This window comes from Phalacrocorax carbo, chromosome Z (genome assembly GCF_963921805.1).
Source record: "Phalacrocorax carbo chromosome Z, bPhaCar2.1, whole genome shotgun sequence".
NCBI classification, from domain to species: Eukaryota; Metazoa; Chordata; class Aves; order Suliformes; family Phalacrocoracidae; genus Phalacrocorax; species Phalacrocorax carbo.
The window spans coordinates 53,431,043-53,446,242 of record NC_087548.1 but is presented as its reverse complement, the minus strand read 5'-3'; the positions used below and the strand labels follow the sequence as shown (position 1 = coordinate 53,446,242).

Genomic DNA, 15,200 nt, shown 5'->3' with positions numbered 1-15,200 from the left:
ACCCGTTTCTGCTCAGGATTCAGGAGATTTGGCAACGATGCCGTTATTCACCCTACTGAGCAATGTGGATTGCTACTCACGTCAGAGTGCTTGTGCGCTACCACTAACTTGGTGCAAAAATCTTTCCCAGAACCCTAGAACTGGTCTTTTCAAGCATTTTTCCACAGGGATACTCGTCTGTGGGTCACAGACCTCCATTTGCTTTGCTGTCTCTCCAGCATGCCACAAGCCTTTCTGCCCAAGTCCAACCCTGCAGCCACTGGACAAGTTCAACACAGAGGTAGAGGACAGAAAGGGACTGCACAGCCATCTACAATCACTTTTATTTTATTTTATCTTCAGAAGGGCATTCAGAGTGCCCACCCCATATTCCCCTCTCTACAATACTGTCAACTCTCAACACCAAACTACTTCCCAATGCTTTACAACTATTACAGCTGAATGCCAAAACCCACGAGGATAAAGTGCCACAGGAAGAGTGCAGGAAGGATCCCAGTGACCTTTGGAGTTCTCATCAATAGGAGTATATCCAACTCCTGTGCCTTAATACCCTGCACAGAGGCAGAATAAAATTTGAAGCAGTCTGTGGGATTTTTGAACTAATCATGGGGTAGCAGGTTTAATCCACATCAGTGAAAATCCAGACATTGGTCCCTTATAATGGCAGTCCACAGTATCCAGAACACAGAAATATTGCTTTATTGAGGTTGAAGGGTTCACATTGCGAACTGTAGTCAGATAAGGGCACATCTGATCATTTAACACATCTCAGCTGATCAGCAGAAGCCTGAGCAGCCAGGAAGACTCAGCTGCGGCTGTCCACTTGGAGTCCACCCCTCCAGAGTTCAGCTAAACTTTACTGGGAGCAAAGCAAATGTACTGGCCTTCAAAGCAGGCCACTTTGCCTGGATACAAGTTTTGAATGAAGCAAAAATACTGATACGTAAGGACTGTGTCTGAAGACTGGAAAACCTGGCCCCAGATGTAGGCTCCACCAGCTAAGTCCCTACATTAAACTAGGGGACAGGGCGTAACACTGGACTAATCACCAAAAGCACAAAACCTGAAACATGCCCAGTTCTCCTTCCAGCCGTGCTGGGGTGACAGCTTCAAAGACATACTCTACCCCAGTAAGTGTTACAGACTGGGTAATACATGTTTGTTGATGCCTAGAGCTGTCTCTGATTTTGATCCACAGAGGGTGACATATTTGGTTCACTGCTGATAGACATTAACTAGCTCCACCTGAATTACTAATGCATCAGAAAATGCTCTGCAAACTAAGAATCTCAGAGGAAAATGGGTTAGCACCCTTTCAGGTGTTCTTCCAGCTGACAACAGGCAAGAGTTGTAAGCCAGAGATGCAGAAAACAGATAGACCCAACACTCCCAGCTCAGTCGGACTGAAGTCCATCTGTACCTCCACTTCAGACTAGCCTGATAAGTTCAACATAGCTGGGAAGGCCAACCTGCCATTTAGCACTGCAGTGCCAAAACACACAAACACTAGCTAGTTTCCAGTGTAGGGTTTTGTGTCTTGCTTAAGCAAAATTTTGAACCAACAGCAGGTATCAGCGATCACTCCTGACATTTACACAGAACTGTCTAAAGCAGCAATACTATTTCTGCCTAGAATAAGAAAAGCTGCATGAATTCATCACCATAGTATAAATTTTCTGTGATTTAAAGTACCACAGCTCTGCTGAAGAGAATGTGGATTTATACCTGCCAATACTGGACCCATCCTTTTAAAGTGTAATCCCTTGCTTTAATAAAGCACTTCTCCATGAAAGTAGGAAGAATTCCCTCAATTGCAACAAATAGTGCAACTTAGTTGTGGAGAGGTCTTTGTGTAAGACATCCACTTTTCATATCCAGTCTTTTTACTGTGTGAACACTAAGTTTTCCAGCACAGGCAGATACCGATACACAGCAATTTTAACCCTCGAGGCATCAGGCTTACTTCTCTTTATCACCCAAAAATCTACTTTTGTCTAGCTCTCCTTCAGCATTTCTCCACCTCTTCACCAACATATATAACACAACTGCAAAGCTTAGACTAAGAAGCACACACAGGGAGACACAAATTGCTTACAACTTCAGAGTACACCTGGCAGCTGTCTACTAACTCAGGTGCAAACTCAAACCACCATCTCAGCACAAATAAACAGATACCATCAGAAGGGGCTGTCTGATAACTGAAACAAGTAACATGTTTGGAATAACATTGTGTATCCAGGCATATGCTCTGTGTAACACATAGAAACAGCAACACACGTTCAGTTAACCGGCCAGCCAAGAATTAAGAAGCCATTTTATATTTAGCCAGCTAATAAGTGGTGGGTATCCAGTATACAGAGGACCCTTCATGCTCTACCAAACACGCCACTCAGACTTTTGCACACTTAACACACTATTTTTGTCAGGTGTCTCAGTTTCCCCAATTCCTGACAGAAAAACACACAGGAGGGATCAAGTAAAAGGTATCCGAATACTTTCCCAGATCTGGGGAAAAGCTTACCCTTACAATCACAAGACCTTGTTTAGCCTGCAGAATCAGTGGAGAACAGAGGACAGGCAAGAGGTGCAGAGCAATCTGCACGTACCTTCTGATCTGTCCTGGGTTCCTGTTTTGTTCTTAGCAAAGCTCTAACACCGTGTCAGGACCTTCTCTACTCGCCCAGCCCAGCAGCCACAACACCCACCAGCACAATTAAAGCACAGGGTCCACATGCTTGTCCCACGGTCTGCCTTTCCAGAAGGCTCCCTGCACATGTCACTTCTCCCTGCTGCAGAAACCCTGCACAGCCTCCAGACCTACAGGGCTACAATTTCAGCTCAATATGCAATTCAGAAAGCTACTCTTAAGAGAAAGTTAGGCTACACAGGGCAACCTCTGAGAACACTGACTGTGAAACATATACTTTGACCAACCCTTTCCTTCTAGATCAGTGCTACCCACCACTTGGAAGTGGAATGGCTGTTGAAAAGTCCATTAGCTGGTATGCCAAGAGTCTCCAAACCCAATCCATCTTAAATACATAGAAATATATTTTTACAGCTGTAGATTTTAAGAGGAAAAACACTCAAGTAGCAGAGAATCAATTCCCCACCCCCATGCCTGGTGTCTGTACTAAGTAAACATAAAACAGCCTTCAAAATCTGCTTTCTGCAAACAATGCAGCTGTTTGCTTTCTTTTGGGGGCAAAAAAACCTTTCCCCTAGAGAAAAAAAAATAAATCACTATTTAGTCAGGGAACAAAGCAAACTTATCAAACCTTATGAGACTGGAACATTTCAGGATTCTGGAAAGAGGCTATACACCTTTTATGTCTCCAGCAATGACTTAAACACAGTCCTGGTCAGCAAAGCTAAAAGCTTTTACTAGTTGATGAAGGTAAGGTGGCCTCCATGAAATCAGTTAGCAGCCTCTGTCCCATTCTCTTGGTCAGATTTTCCACACCCCAAAAGCTACCACCACTGGCAGCTCTCCACAGACCAAGCAGCCAGGGAGAACACCAATCCAACATCTAGAAATTATGCCCTTATGAGGGGAAAAAAGGCATTATTTGCTGGACGTAACACAGGTTTGAACTACTAGAGCCAGTGCTGTTGCTTGCCCGCAAGCAGACACGGTATAGCACTTCATACTTTCTGCCTCAGACGGAAAGTTGTACATCTGCTTAACTCCAATAGCTTTTGCCTATGTATGTATCAAGTCAAATAGACCCACTTTGGGAAAAGGGGGCAACTAAAGCACAAACACCAGATTTCAGCAGAAATTTAGTCCTCTTTGGGAACGCTGAGAAAGGTCTTAATATTTTGTTTCCTTTAGGCAGTGTCAGGTTGCATTTTGTGGAGCAAGCAGTATCATGAGCCATGTACACTCTGCAATGTCCAGATCCAAGGCCAAAGTCCCCTAATGCTCCATATGCCATCAGTTGAGACAGGCCTCCATAAGGCCTGTGAATACCAAGGGGGGGTCAGATGTGCGTGCCTCATGAACTAACATTTTGACTCAAACAAGACAAACCATCAAGAGAACTAGTAACCCGGATGGGCATTTGGATAACAGAGGTGCAGATTAAGCCAAAAGTCCAGAATTAAATCCGCATCTCCCAAATCAAGGTCTAACATCCTCACCACTTCTCTGCAGAGCACCAGGACTTCACTTCTTCCAGCACAGTAGCTACAACCAAGATACTTACTCTTAAACGACAACATCCACTTCATACAACCTGTGACTGCAAGGCTACAAGAAGCTCTCAAGACACAAGTATTTAGAGGACAACTTCACCATAACTTCCAGAATTCCAGGAAAGCAAAAAGCACTTGGCATCTCCGCAACTTTAAATGAGACTAAAGGAAGAGGTAAAACAGCATTAATCCCAATTCTGTTTAGATTAAGCTAGATAAAGAGCAGCTGTGCACAAATGCAAGCAATTTTTTATCCTGCTGCCAGAGAGCTAATTGGACATAATATCCACAGCAGAAACAGCCAGTGCATAAATGATCAGAAGTAGCATCCATTCTGTGATCAATACAACTCACACAAAGCTTGCAAAACCCATAGCAGCAAATCTGACATTCCCATATCTAAAACTTTCAAGAAGTCAAGAAACTTACGACATCTTAGGAACGAGGGGAACTGCTACCCAAGCAATCATAATTTTATAGGAATAACAGTATTGCTCTTTTAAAGTAATCTTTTAACCCAAAGAGCCTGAAATAGGTTACAAAAAGGTGCCATGAAAAGTGTTAGCAACACAGAGAGTTCAAGCAACTCACCCGAGGCCACAAGCAAAGCCAAAGCAGAGATCAGGATACAACCACACGTCTGTCTCCTGGTTTAAGCACTGCTAGACTCTGTAGCAATTGCAAGCAATGCAGGATCAGCAGTGGAGGTGTGAGCTTTGAACCTACGGCCTGCTGCCTGGGACACAAGATCGTTTTTAGTGGAGCAACACAGACACTAAAATCGAGTCTTGCATAACTCCCCACAGAGGACATTTCTCTCCCAATTGCCAAATGACTGCCAGACACCAAGTTTCCTATTCCATCTAAAAAGTAATTCAGTGAGAAGTGCTTTCTTCTTCAAAATCACTGAGGTCACATCACAGGGTTTACACCAACTCGTTGTTGCTAACAATGTGATTGGAGAGTTTCTGGGTCAGCAAGCAAGAATTTAATTAGGACCACAAGCAACAATATTTGGGTGTCAATTCTTGGCAAGATCCTCTACTAGTTTACATCACTTTACATACATGACTACCTGGCCTTAGGTTAGGTAGTAAACAGGTTCTGGCCTTGCTCTCCAGTGCTTACTAATACTCAGAGCAAGTAGTACATTGCTTTCAAGATGTCCATCCATCTGCCCTCTAAATAACAATGATTTGTATGACAGACACACTTGAAGTTCCACCTTTATGACAATCCACAACCAGTTTATTTTGTCTTCCCTCCCTGAGGAGCATGTCAAATTTTGTAAAACTAATATTACAGGATAGTGCGAAAACATCAGGAAGCTGATGAAACAGTCTCATGAAATCCCTCTAGCGACCTGCCACCTCTAGTCCAGGCAAAACCAAGAGACACAGCATCTCACTCATCCACAGGATCCCTAAGGCAGCATGCATACAGCTACAAAACACTGAGTGACTTCCCCTCATTATCTAAGAGGACCCAACCTCACAGAAGGCTGGAGACAACCACTACCAAAGGACTCCTTTTAGCACAGGCTGACAATAAAATACCTATTCACAATCTGCTTTAACTGACACTATTAAAACAACTAGTGACGTAACCCGAGCCCAGTACTATATTCTGCTTGCTGCACTAGGTACCACACAGAAAAGGGAGCCCGGATCTTGCTCTGGCAAGAGTTGGAACTAATATAATGCCATGTTAAGGGCAGAAATATGGCTTCCTAACTATTTAGGCAAAATGGCAAGGGCTTTCTAAAGGTATTTAGCCTCAGCACTAGGACTGAGCAAATGAATTTTTTGAAAGTCAGTATATTATGTGCTGAGCCCTTCTGAATGCTCCACTATGAATAGCTGAGCCGATGATAATTTTTAAAGATCTGGCCCAGAACTAACATAATGAGCACTGAAATCCCTGGCCCTGAACCCTTTATGGTATCTGTCTTCCCTCTTCTGTCAAAGCTGCCCTACCAACCAGAAATAAACCATAGGGTATGGTTTCCCAAACAGTCAAGTGCTAGCTTAAGGTACTCCATAATAAAAATTGGACTACCTTTTCCAGTGTCCTCAGTGCCTCCTTCGACATTGACACAAAGCCATATTTTCAGAAACAGCTTGTGTTTTATAAGCTTCCCTTGTGACACAACATGCCAAGCTGTTTTGAAAACCTGTCCCAGGGGAGCAATATCTGCCTACCAGAATGACCACAACTGGTTCTCATTACTTCTAGCATGCTTAAAAGGCTTGTTGGTGAAAATAAGCACAAGCTCTAATACAGTGGAAGATATCAAGCTTGCATGCACCTCAGCTGGACAGGCCCAAAGAATAGCACATGCAAGAGACTGTGGCACACACTTAGGCAAGAAGAATTACTTAAATATCAGGTATAATGTTCAAGATGAAACACAGTCATCTATTTTACAAAAAACCCAGCTTCGACCAGAAAGTTGTGAAATATGTGAAGCATTTCAACTTTCAACATTACATTGAACATTCCCTACTTTCCCCACACAAAAATAAGCCAAAATCTAGTCCATTCTCTGGCAAAAACAAACACAAAAGCTGATTTGCTTTATCATGACCAATGTCCAAAAATCCATAGTCCATATTAGCAGGGTGGTGTGGGTTTTTTTTTGGCTCTCAAAGAATGAGCTCTTCTCTAGTGGAATCTAGAAATAACAGAACATCCTGCTAAAATAATAATTGCGACATTTGAGCTCAATTCATGCCATTAGCTTTGATCTCTGAGCAACTATAGTATTGTCAGTACACAGTCTGCAAAAAGCTCACTTTTTCCAGCTCATGATGCATCCTGTTTAAGGACGTTATCTTTGCAACTAGGAAAAAGAGTGAAGTATTTCGCATTGCTAAAGGTACTTTTCCACTTGGTATCAACCCCAAGGGTGAAAAGGAAGACAGAGCTCCCCCAAGAAAGTCATTAGCCTCATCAACTTTTAGGAAAAGAAATCTCCAACCTCAGAGGGTGTTAAGACAGAAACACCTTTGACCACCACCCCTTCCACAGCACATCCTGGTCAAAGTGTAACACCGATAGGTGCTCCATGATCATGCTGCAGTGGCTGGAGCATCACCGGCATGGTTGTATCTTCTATTGAGCAAAGTTACCAGTCTTTGCAAGCTTGGTCATCATGCTCATAAGGTTTGGGGTTTTTTTTTTTTTTGGAGTGGAATGTGTTCTCCTACATCTTGTTTTTATAACTTGCTTTTCATCTTGGGAGAAGACAAGGACACAAACCCTGCCCAGTACAAGATTAAACTGCAGTTTAAGGTGTATGCCTGCCCTGTAACATCAAAAGAAACTTTATTCTTATTTTCCTCTTCATCTTTGCCATTTGGGACCATCACGCCATAAACCAGTGTGCGTGTTCGGTAACAGAGCAGAACACAACATGGCTTATACTGTCGAAAGTCTCCCAGTGGTGCCCTTGAGATTCACTGCCATAAAGAACAAGCTATCTGTAAATCTTGGTATCTACACAACTGCACTGATATCTGTGGCATAGGTATAAGTAACAGCAGATGAAACAAAAATATCCCTGAACTGGGCAGAAAAACATCAGCCAAGAAAAAGCCTCTAGCACAATGAAAGGAAACAACATTGTCGGAGAAAAGCAATAAACTGGCACAGGCAGTATTTAGCAGCCATTGTCAGCCTTAGCAGTTTGATCCTTCAAAGCCTACAACAGACAGGGCCACAACAATACCTCAGCTCCCACAGGGCTACCATCTAACTTCACAGATTTGGAAGCTAGTAATTCACTAAAGTGAAAAACAGATGTCCAAGTCCTTTTCAAAGCAGTGAATGTCAGCTATGAAGAAGAATAGATGTCTGATCTGTCTCAGCAATTGATACAGAGTTCAATAACCACTTACGTCTAAATTATTAATAGAAGAATATGAAAATAATTGACACACATGGTAAGAAGGAAGCCCACATGCCTGCCGTGGCAGGTGTGGCCACAGGGCAGCTAGCTGGGAGCACTGCCAGAAAACATATGCCAGACCTCCCCATTTTGCCTGATCCACAGAGGAAACCATAGTTCCACACTCTATATTCTTCAGCTCCAGCTGTACAACCCATATCCCTGCTGCTGAAGCTTCAATCTTTAGGGTCAGCATGGCAGTTAACAGACATGCAAAGCAAGCAAGTATACCTATTCTAACATCACGCACAGACAGATGTGAGAAAAGAATGACAAATTCATTCATGTCCTAAACTACATGTCACAAGGCAGAAGGATTCAGGATGGAGCTGAGTTCTTGCTCAAATTGTTTCATGGGACCAAGCAGCGAGGTGAAGAGCTATGGTCTAGTCAATCTCAACCAAATGACTCAGAATAGAAAAGACTCTGGTAAGCAGAGAACTAGCATGAAATGCTAAAAATAAAAGCACTAAGCTTGCAAAAAAGAAATGTAAAGAAAAGGTTTGCAAGTTTTTAATGGATGTAGGGTCCAAAACATGTATTTTTCTGTTGAGCTTAGGATATCCTTAATGGTGCTGAGGAAGTCCCACTGGAGTGAAAGCGTACTCGCACAGACAATCCAGGTGACTGCAATTATGTCTGGTTTTTGTATCTAAACAAAACTGGGAAGATAGATGTATTGGTGTGGAATATTAGAAGCATGTCAAGAACTGGGAATGAAGCTCTGGAAGACATGGCAATCAGGAGGACAAAAGAATAACCTGGGAAAAATAAGATCTGAAGAAATCTGACAGTAGATGGTGCACACATGATGGTATCAGTTTGCTATAAGAAGGACACAAGTCCAGATCTCTCTGAAGACAGTAGAAAGCTCCTATTGTTTACTTTAGAGTGAATATTTAAATATAGATTTGAGAGAGATGGGAAAAAAAGCAGTAAGAACTGCTGCTCCAATTTAATAAAGTAATAAAAATAACTAAAATACTTTAAAACACAGAAAATAGATAAAAAGGACATTGCCAGAACAAAAATACAAATGCAGGATCAACTGAGTTTATTAAATAGGAACAGTTCATTTATGGGAGGAGTAGATTTTTAACTTTGACCCCTGTACTGCTACTACAATGAAATGCCCATACTTCTGCACTCAGAAAAGGTTGTTGCTGCTTTATTGTTTGGATGGGGAGAGTTCTAGGGGTTTTAATCCATTCAAATTTTGTCCTAACTGCTTTTATTGGCAGCCATAGCCAAACTCTTATTATGAGAGCATAATTACCATATGAGGAAGAGGAAGAAAAGCCATTAATAGATCCATATACTATCAATAGATTCCCCATGAATACAGCTCTCAGACAAAATAACATGTATGATAATTTGCTTGTTTCTTTTGAAAGCACAAAAATTAATTTGAAAAAGCAGACACTACGACTAAAAACCTGGGACTTAAACCCAGGTTGCTGACACGAGCAACACAGCCTACTGTCTTTAAAAAAAAAAAGTGTTAGCCACTGCAGGTGAGAAAAACACACTTTCACTTCTAGCATGAAGAGTACAAGCTCTCATCATGTCATTGTTATAACAATGGCAAAAGCAGATAAGAGGAAACAGGGGCAAGTCATCACAAGAAGATAGGCACTGGTGCTGGGAACCAGATTCTCCTGGTCCCTAGTCCTGCTCTTGTCACCTACACCACCACCACTGCTGCTCTGAGACCTTCCACATGGTGATTAGCTTAGTAAAAGCCAAAATTAAGCCAAGAACACTAACAAGTATTAGTTGCAGAGTTTGGTTGCTACTGGGAGCAGGTAGGCATTCACTTGGAAATGGGCTAGTAGAACTGCAGATTGTTTCAGGGAGCCAGGCAGATTGGGTGGTAACAGGTTTTAGCCGCCTCTATGTTCCAGGCAGCTCTGCTATTTGCTAAAAAGGAAACCGGAGCTCCAGAACAATCTCTGAACTGTGTGGTCAGAGGCTCCGAGTTCATTTGCTCTTTCCCAGAGAATGACCTTGCTATCTAGCCCAAACCAGAACAGTCCTGGAAAGGCTCTTTTGCTCTCCTTTTTCTAATACTAATTTTTCCCTAAGAGCATAACACAAACTGATTTCACTGTGTTAGATAGAGCTCTGCTAAGCAACACTCCTCTGGAAAACAAAGAAGAGAAAGGTCAGCTTATATATGGATATTCATGCCACTCAAACTGACGCGCATTCTTATAATCTATGATCAAGCTTTTTCACTAATAACCCAATGAATAAAGACCTAAGTAGTCCAATTTTTCCTACACCATTAGCCTGCTGTGTCAGGAAAGCTGCATCAACAGTTTTCCATTCTACTCTTGCCTCGCTTTCTCTCCTTTTTCCCCTCATTGACAAACGCTAAAAAAGAGAGGGCCAGCTTTGCTGTCACCTCTAGTAAAGAAACAGGGAAAAAAAAATTTAAAAAAAAATATGAGAACGGGGTACTCCAGTCATTAGTTCAAACCATAAAAATTCTGAGTTGCTCTGTATGACTTTTGTATGACCGACAGAAATAAAAGACATGTAGCTACAGAATATTAATTTTTTAAACTTTTTTGTGAACATCTTTTGAACACGACAAGTAGGAGTCTTACCGTGGTATTTTTAATCTATACTGTTAATATCAGTAACTGCAGATGGGCATTATCGCTAACTACACAAAAAACTTTCAAGCTTTTAGGATTAAAATCCTCAACTGGCGTAAGTATGAGACAATCTCAGAAAGAACAAATTTCTATCATGTCAGACCTGGATAAAGTAGGTAGAGTCCCTCGTGCCTCAGATGAACACAAAAAATATGTTGCATGTATAAATTATGTTTTACTAAACAGTAGGTCATGACTCTAGCCCCTCTCACACCAGGAGTCATCAAGAATAACCAGTCTAATAGAAACACACTGGTGTTTGATCAGCCATGGCCTCTGGACTTATTTCAGGATTTGGTGTGCTGCCCAGCCTAGGAGACCTATATAAACACCAAGGGTGCTTGCTCTGAGGTTACTTAAACAAAGTGGTAGTCTGGTTCCCTTTCTGCTCTGCTCCTGTCATCATCTTTGTGCTGCCACCAGCCCTCAAAGACATGAGAAGACTCTGAACCAAGGGGAAAAAAAAAAAAAAAAGAGGGCTTGTTCTCAATTACTCACCATGGGCTGGTGAACTCCAGTGGCAGCAGAGGATGAAACGCATGGGGAGAGAAAAGAGAACGGGCACTGGGGTGGAAAATGAAAGCAGGTCCATTACTAGCTCAGGAGCAACTCTCAATTACTCTGGATTAAAGTTCTGAAGAAACCACACCCTAGGAAATACTGTGCCTGCATGGTGCAATGCAGGAGATAAACACTAGCAGAGCTGATCCCATCTGGCCACAGATGGATGATTTCAGTACCGATCCTCCTCCTGCTCTGCCTTTGTGGGTCTAACTCTGCCAGGTGAACTCACTGGTGAGACAACAGGCTTGCACAGGCGAAGGCACAGGAAGACTTGCTTTCTGAATTTTGTATATTGCACTTGATTAATGCAATTAATCCAGCCCAGAATGTCCACAGCTTTCCCCGAGTCTCTGAGGCTTATTCCTGACTCACAGCAGACTGTTTTACCCACACACAGCCAGGGGGAAGTTCAGCCTAAGGAATGCTAGAAAAAAGGCTACTTCAGCAACAAATGCTAAAATAATTTTACTGACTTTTTTTAAACTCATGGCACTTCAGCTTCTGTAGTTTGGCATTTCAGCAGGACCCACTCCTGTCTATACCGTGATGGTTAATCTTGAATTAGGTGCCAGACCAAATCTCTGCTCACACCAATAGCACTTAGCTACACTTGTTTTTCAAAACTAATTTAGCATTACAAAAAAGGTTTGCCAGCAGCTGCCTGTGGCAACTGATTCATAAACATGCCTCAATCTCACTGGGCAAGGAGACCATTAAGAATCTTTCAACATACCTGCTTGCACTGCCATGCAGCTGCATTTAGAGGAAATATGGAATTGATATCCAAAATATTACCATGACTCCTGCAAATGCCAAAATCTTACATATAGCTGCACCCAAGGTGTTCGTTTCACATACATATCATATGGCTAAGGGTACTTCAGCAGCAACTTATCAAGGGAAAGCTACTGTCAATTGTTGGAGCATAAAAAAGCCACATCAGTTTTTATTATTTTTTAAAGCTAGGCATTCTCAACTGAAAAAGTTCAACTTAAATACTTCTATACAGCTCTTGTGTTCCACACTACCAAACTTTTATCCACGCTTTGTTAAGAGTTGGCTTCTAATTCTCACCATAATCAACCCTACCAAATTATGGTCGCATGAGAAACAAGGTGCTCCATGTCATGAGTAAAGGCATCAGACTCCTGTCCTTACTTGTCCAGACCATACCAGATACATACGACTTACATAAATTAAAATTCAAATTTGCACAATGAATTGTGAAGACCCACCAACAGAATTTGTACCTGCTACATCAGTAACACACTGCAGAGACCCAGGTAATACCCATTTAGCTGAATAGCCTACAGGGGCATCACAGAATCGCACACATTGCTATTCCCGCTTGCTACGGAGGCAAGCTGTGCCACAAGGGCCAAGCACAAAAAGCATTTGCACTGCAGTTTACTACTACCATGACCTCCCCTTTCAAAACTGAGCAAGACTGCTCCACTGCAAAAGCCTTTTGCCAGCAAGCTTGGCCATCTGTTGTTAACGAAACATGCCCAAGACACGGCTGTTCTTTTGCAGCACAAGCACCAACCCACTTTCAAAGGCACCTCCAAACTGAATTTTACCGTGTTAATCCCCATCGATAATTTTCAGGAAAGTCCAACTCCTCTTTAGGCTTCATTTTAGCACATTTAGAAGTATGTAAGTGCATATTTACATCCCTCTGGCTTCAGTAAGGTCTATTCCAACACACTGAACATGAACTTTGATCCTCCAAACAGTTATTTGTACAGCCTTAAAATTTCCAAGGCCAACAGCTGGCGGAAAAAGGGGGGGGCGGGGGGGCGCGGGGGGGCGCGGGGGGTATGCACTCCTGGTTTATGTTTAAAACAGGCACAAACGTTGCTGAATATGAACTTTTAGTTTAGAATTGGAGTATCTTTCCTGATACATTTTAAGCATCTGGGTAGTTGTGCACCTCCAGAACTAAGCGGCAGTGTTTTGTAACAGGCTGATGATAGGCTGTAATGTGGCAGTCCAGACTTCACAACAGTCTGGCTCACAGACGCAAGATTTGCTGCACGCAACCGAACCTCCTGCCCATCACAAAAGTGGCCAGATCGATCTTCTTTTCTTTTTTTTTCTTTTTTTTTTTTTAACACCACTCCCCCTCATCCCAAGGCCCTCCCCTCTACCCCCACGACTTTATAGGATTCATGTAAGAGTGAAGGGGATGAAAACCCTCCCGTTATCTTCTAGCACCCACCAGGGCTGGAAGAGGCGGCGATAAGGTGAACCACCCTACGCGAGCACTGCCAAGTCAAGAGTCGCCTCGCTCAGGATAAGCTAAAATAAAGTAATTATAGAAAAAAAAAAACATAAGCGCACACACACACACACAAAAAGCCCCACTATTAGCCCCTTCCCGACCCCCCAGCAAGCTGTCCTCCGAGCCACGATCCCGACACCCTGGGCACAGCGAGCGGCGCCCCGCCGGGTCAAAAAAAAAAACAAACCAAACCAAACATCCAACAATAAAACAACAAAAAACCCCACCTCAAAAAGCCCACTTATTTTATTTTTTTCCCTCTCGCTTTATACCGCCTGCTCCGGGCGGAGCGGGGAGAAGCGAAGAAGCCTCCCCCGACAGCTACCCACGGTGCGGTGTATCTATCCGTCCGTCCGTCCGTCCGTCCATCCGTGCGTCCTCCCCCCCCGCCGCCGCCTACCTCCCCGGCCGGCAGCCGCCGTCCGTGCCGTGGGGAGCCGAGCCGAGCCGCTGCCTCCGCTCCGCCGCCGGCCCCGCTCCCTCCCCCGGTCCCGGTCCCGGCCCCGCTGCCGCTCGCCCGCGCCCCGCAGCGCATCTTATAGTGCTGGGGCGGCGGGTCCGCCCGCCCCTTCCACGGCCGGGGCCGCCCAGCAGCCAGCTTTTCCCCTTCCCCTTTCCTCTGGTGTCCTCTCTCCTTCTTGTCTTTTCTTTTTCCTCTTTCCCTTCTTCTTTTTCTACTCTCCTTTTCTCGCCCCCCCACCTTTTTTTCCCCCTTTCCCCCCGCAGCGGCTGCTGTTTGGGGGTGGAGGCGATTTGCATGTGGGCGGGCACATTGCCGGCATAAACAAACTGTGCGGCGGTGTACGTCCGCCCAGGCCTCCCCCACGGCGGGCCACGGGGGGCGTGGGCCGGCTGCCTGGCCGTTGCGAGAATAGTCGGCGCTCCCAGGTGCGTGAGACGCACCCCAGCCCGACCCCCCGCCCGGCCCCCGCGCCTGCCGCCGGCCGCCTCTTCCTGAGACCTCGGGCAGAAAGAGCAGAAACCCGGGCACTGGGTCACCTGCCCGGTCACCGTGCTCCGGACGCCCGCAGCCCCACGCCCGCTCCGCTCCCCGCATCTTCAGGGCTGAGCCGGTACAAGCCGGGCTCCCATACATGCTCAGAGCGTACCAAGAGCGGAATCAATCAATAATAAACAACTTCAACAGGACCAGGATTTGTCCTTCACGTCACTTACAGTAAGGAAAAAGCAAGGAACTGTGAAAGCTAAGACTGTGATATTTACTCATGAATAAGGACAAATTCAGTTGTGTCAGTTCTTGGAGAAATTAACAACCATTCACAAACTTAAAAAACAAACCACCCAACTCTATTTTTAAAGGTTCACAGTGCCCAGCTTGCCTTGCTCCAAACACAAAATCCATAAACGTTGGCGTGTTCCAGCTACCCGAGGTATGGTCTGTGTTATTGATCTTACCAATTATTAAATTCTCAGGTGTCTGAGAGTGTCACAGCTCCTTCTCCTCCCAAATCAGCTCCTCCCCTAGAAACATCACCCACCATACAACCCCTTCTGAATTTTTTGCTTGGTACACGGTAGGAGC

At 44.1% G+C, this 15,200-nt stretch overlaps 1 protein-coding gene across 6 annotated transcripts in view; it reads right to left on the bottom strand.

Annotated features, from left to right (window-relative positions):
• Positions 1–14,196, bottom strand: part of ABCA1 (ATP binding cassette subfamily A member 1) — a 94,408-nt gene extending 80,212 nt beyond the window's left edge. For 3 of the 6 annotated variants that reach the window (XM_064438441.1, XM_064438445.1, XM_064438446.1), the window contains exons 1-2: positions 14,058–14,196; positions 13,595–13,674 (exon numbers count right to left, since the gene is read on the bottom strand). The gene's annotated coding sequence lies outside the window, so the exon portion shown is untranslated. Of the gene's footprint in view, positions 1–4,788; positions 4,893–12,953; positions 13,067–13,594; positions 13,675–14,057 lie in introns of those variants that run through there. The other 3 variants (XM_064438442.1, XM_064438444.1, XM_064438443.1) reach the window with 3 other exon arrangements.
• Between the last annotated feature and the right edge of the window lie 1,004 nt (positions 14,197–15,200).